The 7,064-nt window shown below is 35.5% G+C and overlaps 1 long non-coding RNA gene across 1 annotated transcript; it reads left to right on the plus strand.

Moving 5' to 3' along the window:
- Positions 1-2,285: 2,285 nt before the first annotated feature.
- On the plus strand, positions 2,286-6,584 carry LOC144960236 (uncharacterized). Its single transcript, XR_013642809.1, has 3 exons — positions 2,286-2,332; positions 4,039-4,203; positions 6,397-6,584. It is a non-coding gene; the product is annotated as an uncharacterized LOC144960236 (long non-coding RNA).
- The last annotated feature ends 480 nt before the right edge of the window (positions 6,585-7,064 follow it).

The following is a 7,064-nucleotide window of genomic DNA, read 5'->3' on the forward strand; positions in this document are numbered from 1 at the left end:
GATGATGATGATGATGATGATGATGATGATGATGATGATGGTAATGGTGATGATGATGATGATGATGATGATGATGATGATGATGATGATGATGATGATGATGTGATGATGATGATGATGATGATGATGATGATGATGATGATGATGATGATGATGGTAATGGTGATGATGATGATGATGATGATGATGATGATGATGATGATGATGATGATGATGATGATGATGATGGTGATGATGATGATGATGATGATGATGATGATGATGATGATGATGATGATGATGATGGTGGTGGTGGTGGTAGTGGTAATGATGGTGATGATGATGATGATGATGATGATGATGATGATGATAATGATGTTGATGATGATGATGATGATGATGATGATGATGATGATGATGATGATGATGATGATGATGATGATGATGATGAGATGATGATGATGATGATGATGGTAATGGTGATGATGATGATGATGATGATGATGATGATGATGATGATGATGATGATGATGATGATGATGATGATGATGATGATGATGATGGATGATGATGATGATGATGATGATGATGATGGTAATGGTGATGATGATGATGATGATGATGATGATGATGATGATGGTGATGATGATGATGATGATGATGATGATGATGATGATGATGATGATGATGATGATGATGATGATGATGATGATGCTGATGCTGATGATGATGATGGTGATGATGATGATGTTGATGATGATGATGATGATGATGATGATGATGATGATGATGATGATGATGATGATGATGATGATGATGCTGCTGCTGATGATGATGATGATGATGATGATGATGATGATGATGATGATGATGATGATGATGATGATGATGATGATGATGATGATGATGATGATGATGATGATTACGATATTTCATCAATTGGTACTTTTAATTGTTCCTATACTTTGGAATATTCAATTATCCAAGTATACGTGTCTTTAGTTTGTCAAAGATCTTCTTCTTAAATATCAAAGAACGCGTGAAGCTTGAAGTCAAGATTGCACTCAAGCACTCACATTATCTAATTAATAGTTCCAATATGTATATAGAGCAATAAAATTTTTCCAATAATAGGATTCAATAGTCTGATGTCACGTCCGCCCAGCAACACAGCAGCTTGGTTCTAAACAAAGAAAATCGGTATTTTTTATTCTTCATGCTGGCTAGAACTATTCAATGTCTTGTGATCAGAATGTGTAAAAGTCAAAACATGATCAGATTTTTAATGTTTTTTTCCCTCTGGATACGCATTTATTATGCTCGTCTGATAAATATTTCATAAGGGCGTTCCGATAGTTACTAAGTTACCATGCGTCATTACCAAGGAAGTGACGTTACGACTGTTGAAGCGTATTGAGAGATACGAAGATGGGGATTGTACATAGTATTAGTAATGAACAAACAAAATAAAAATAACAGCATCCACACACACAAAAAAAAATACCAAATACGTAACGTTTTGCGATCAAAACCGTTCTTCAGCCAATTACAAAAAAAAAAATAAATAAAATAAAAACAAACACATTACTAAGTACGATTTTTCCTTCTGTCGTCTATCTGTTTTGCTTTTTTTTTTGTTGTTTACTAATGTATTTATGTATTTATTGTTTCTGATGTTTGCTGAAGGTGGATTTTGAACCCGAAATGTTCCGTATTTTGGTATTTTGTTCTTTTTGATGTTATTGAGCATACGGGACTCTCTATTAATAGGTTATCACAAACAAAACAAATAAATATAATACAAATACAACAACATAAGAAGCAACCACACACACAAACACACACACACACACACACACACAAAACAAACACAGTTTAATGCTAGTTGCCATTCTCTTTCATTTAGGCTTGATTTATTCCCGTTTATAAATTGAGCTTTATAAATTGACCTTTATATAGCGCAATATCCACTAAATGTGCTCAACGCGCTTTACAAGGGGTCCCTGGTCAACAGCAACATTTAACATGTAGGACGGGACATGACGCCTATTAGGCGATATTACAATTTTTCGGACAAAGACAACGCTGCTAACGGCCAGGTACTCATTTTACACCTGAGTATGGTGAGAGAATGTGAGTAAAGAGCCTTTTCCAAGGACTCAACTATGCGCCGAGCGAGAGGCTCGAACCCAGGACCATCCGATCCGAAAGCGAGTGTCATATCACTAGACCACATTGCCGCACTTCCAATCGTCGTATTCGTTAAGGGTACTTTATATAACATGTTCTTGTTGTGTTCTATTTCAGTTTGGCCTTGGTTTACCAGAGGATGAGTTTATCACACAGGAATTAGGTAAATTGTTGTGATCTCATCATCTTTGCCATCATCATCATCATCATCATCATCATCATCATCATCATCATCATCATCATCATCATCATCATCATCATCATTATCATTATCATCATCATCATCATCACCGTCATCATCATCACCATCATCATTATCCCTCCCTCTCTCTCCTTCCCTTGTATACACACACACACACACACACACACACACACACACACACACACACACTTCTTTTTCAAAATATACTGTTCTAAAACTATAATGCCTATGTAATATAACATTTTCTTGTCTACCTGTAGAAGGCCAAAAGACGAAACGTCGTTTAATTTGTGTTGTATCTTTTAAAGACTCTTTCTTACTCCCTTTATTCAACAATCGATTTCATTGACTCATTTAGGCACCCCTAGATTTGGGTTTTTTCAAATTATTATTGTAATCTTGATACCATTTTGAGTAACTATTTGTTACAGTGAATGACAAAACCAGTCGGATGGTGAGCAGGTTTAATAATAATAATAATAATAATAATAATAATAATAATAATAATAATAATAATAATAATAATAATAATAATAATAATAATAATAATAATAATAATAATAATAATAATAATAATAATGATAATAATAATAATAGATCTTTATTGTCCATAAATATGGCAATTTGTCATTTAGTTACACTTGTTATAACGTTATATGATAACTATAACATTGAACAGCTATTTCACTCCTACTTACTTTCTATCTCTCTCTCTCTCACACAAACACACACACACACACACACACACACACACACACACACACACACACACTCTCTCTCTCTCTCTCTCTCTCTCTCTCTCTCTCTCTCTCTCTTTTTTTTTTTTTTTCTCTTCCTTTCCCTCTTCACGCGTGCGATATACACAACATAAACATATTCGTTTCGTTTACAATTTGTTACAATTGTGGCAATTAGACACCCAATGTTATCATCATTATCAATTGGTCAATTATTCTAACATTAAATAAATTAATCAGTCAATCAGTCAACGCATCAATCCTTGGTTCTGCTGTATCATATGAACTTAGATATTGCCAAGTTTAGTTAGAACGTCAATTTTTATAAAAAATGAATTCTTGTCATAAATGATTAAACCAAACCTTTTGTACATCTTCCGGAAATATCAAAGCTTACTTTCACTTCTATCTATATATTTTTACAGCTAGTCAAGTTGAATAAATATGAAATTTGAGAAAAGTTGCTGGATACCTTCCTCATACATCATAAAAAATAACTCGATTTACTTCAAATAAAGATTAAAATACTCTGGGGAGCATGTGACTCACTGTCTCTAAACGGTATTATGTCGGGATGACTTGGGTGAAAAAATTGAATTTATTGACACAAACATGAAACTTGGGGTTTGTTTCGATTTGTTATGTTACAGAATGAAGACAACTTCTCACAATGCCAAAGCTCAAAAATTGGTATTTATACCAATTTAATTCTAAAGTCACTTTTCGGGGTCCAATTCATTCCGACATAATACCGTTTCGAGACGAAGGGTCGCATATTCTTTCAGAAAATGCAAATAAAAATAGTCACCTTCCGACTGATTATGTCGTACACTGACACAGTAATAGGAGCGAAAGAATAAAAATGTTTAACAATTGTTAATCTCGTGATATTTTTGTTAATTTATCTATCTTTTAATTCATCTCTAACAGAATGTCAACCTCAAATGTTACAGACAGAAGAGGGTCTCTATTCCTTCGTGTCCAACGGGGCCCCCAAGTTCTGCTCGTTTATACGTGGTAGCGCCCGTTGATAGGGTTGTCGTCTTTGAATTCTCTGCCTTCGACGTCAGCTGTGTGGACGGCGCTGCTGTTGCCGTAAGTTAAATTAACCCTCTCGCTACCAACTATAGGAAAATCGTCACATTAAAAAAACAAACAACTTTTATATAGCACAATATCCACTAAACCTGCTCAAAGCGCTTTACAAGGGATCCCTGGTCAACAGCAACATTTAACATGTAGGACGTGACATGACGCCTGCTAGGCGATATTACAATTCTTCGGACAAAGACAACGTAGTTAACAGCCAGGTACTCATTTTACACCTGAGTACGGTAGAGAATGTGAGTATAGAGACTTTTCCAAGGACTCAACTGTGTGCCGAGCGCGAGGCTCGAACCCAGGACCTTAAGATCGGAAAGGGAGTATCATATCACTAGACCACATAGCCGCACATTCAATACGATACAACCGACAATGTTCTCTTTCTGATTTCTCTTGTACATCACAAAATGTAAAGAAATACTTTGATTGCAGCTATAAATACAAAACACTGTGTTGTCGAGCTCATTCTGTCGAACAACATTCTGTATAGAATGCACTTGTTACTTTTTTTGTTTGAGGTTGAAAAGTCTATTTTTGTGTCGGATGGGTGTGGATTTTCGGGGAAAATTCTTGAAATGGCTTGTAAGGAGAGAGTTAAATTATCTCTCTCCATATCGGCCATTTTCCGGATTGTCCCCAAAACTTCACATCCAACTTATACAAAACTATATTTATTTCACTCAAACACAAAAGCTGTTAGTTCTAGCTATACACATTTCTTTCTGCTAGTAGTAGTATATAGTAGTAGTAGTAGTAGTAGTAGTAGTAGTAGTAGTAGTAGAGAGGAGTAGTAGTGGTAGTGTAGTAGTGGTAGTAGTAGTAGTAGTAGTTAGTAATAGTAGTATTAATAGTAGTAGTAGTAGTAGTAGTAGTAGTAGTAGTAGTAGTAGTAGTACTGTAGTAGTAGTAGTAGTAGTAGTAGTAGTAGTAGTAGTAGTAGTAGTAGCATAAGGCTACACCTCCAAATTGATTTCGTCAACCCAGCTTCGAAAGTCTTCCTCCGCCCTAAGGACGGTTTCATAGCCACTTCTTTCTGCTAAACGAGCTCATCAACACAGTGCTAATATACTTTAACTATAGTAAACCGTTTTGTCCAAATATTGTGATGTACAAAAGAAATCAGAAAGATAAAAATGTTGGCTGCATCTTAACGAATGTGACAATTTTGCTGTGGGTGGTTAGGAGGGGATTAAAGAAGAATAGACACACACAAGTAGTACGGCCGTGCCCTTGCGAAACACGCATATTTAGAAATTTGGCCTGAAAAACTCGTCCTTCAAATTTATATCGATCGAGTTAGATAACTCTAATTTTGGCAAAAACTCTAAAACTCGGGATTTCGCCGAAATTTTCGATTTTTGAAATGTTTAGTGGGTCAAATTGGTCAAATTTTAAATTATTTGATATTTCGGATGATATACATTTTGAAAATTTCAGTCTCGAAATCATCGATTTTTTTTCAAGTTTTGCTTTGCGAAATTATCGAAATTGTGCCATTTTCTAGGTTTTAAATGATAAGAGAAAAAGAATTTTCGACATTCGAAATGTTCGATTTTTCCTGTTTTGGTGGGTCAAATTGGTCAACAAATTGTATTTTTCTGTTTTTCAAATTTCAATTACAACAATAATTCCATAAGGCAATGGATTATCAGACCTGCAAATAAGTGCAAGTCGGGTGGCACGTTTCAATGGCTGGTGGATGTTTAACGCATTGCATCAATAGATTTGTTCACATCATTGATATTTCGCGAAATGAAATACAATATGGAATTTTAATGACCGTAAAAGTTTGTTTTAAACTTTAAAAAAAAATCAGATTGATCTAACTTTTTGTTTTGCAGCCTTTCAGAGCCATTAGGCTCATGAAGCAGGAGTTCATCCAGTTTCTATAGCGTGAAACAGACAACAGCAATTGCTTGTTATCCTTTGGATAGGACGCTAGTCTATCGCAAAGTACTTTCCGCCAAATATAACAGACTCAGCTCCCATTCATTGCTGGGTGGACATGGAGGGGGGGGGGGGGGGGGTCAGAAAAAACCTCTACTGCACCCGGGACTTGATCTTGGTCCCTTTGAGTGTGATGAAGCGAATACTCTACCCAACTGAGCTAACGGGATATCCAAATTTGACCTATTTATCAGTTATCATTACTTTTTTTCTTCTGTATTTTCTTTTTCACCTTAGATATTGGACGGGTGGGAGGTAGATGACGCTTTTCTTCCCACGTGACGAAGATCACGTGCAACCAATGACCAATCGTTACGCTCAATTCTGCGGAGACTACGCCCCAACTGGAAAATACTCCGCCAAGCAAAACGCAGCTCAAATTCAATTTTTTATTCCTAACGAAGATGAAGGCTTCAGTGTTAGAATAACTTTCAAGAAAATTGGAAACGTAAGTAGATTGCACATTTTCCAAAAGAAGGAACGAAATTGACGTCACTCACATCTTTGTTATTGTTTTAAGACAGCCATCTTGGTGATTAGTTCTCACTAAATGATATCAATCGGACAATAGATAGAACGATGTTGACGTCACGCAGATCTTTGTTTATAAACGACCAACATTAAATGCATACATAACCTTTAACGTTTATGGTCTGATTAATACAATTTAGCGAGAACTACTCATAACTTTGAGAGATTAAAAACAATAACAAAACATGACTGACCACTCAAGCTAAAATATGTATCAATGACTTCTGTGACGTAATCGTGTTATAGATAGTTCGAAGTTGACGTCACCCAGGTCTTTGTTATTGTTTTTTTGCCATCTGCGTTTATGAGTAATTCTCACTAAACTGTATTAACCAGACTATAAACGATCATGGTTACATAGATTTTACGTGTTT

The sequence above is a fragment of the Berghia stephanieae genome, chromosome 15 (assembly GCF_034508935.2).
Source record: "Berghia stephanieae isolate SIO BIC M18660-M18661 chromosome 15, UCSD_Bste_1.3, whole genome shotgun sequence".
NCBI lineage: Eukaryota > Metazoa > Mollusca > Gastropoda > Nudibranchia > Aeolidiidae > Berghia > Berghia stephanieae.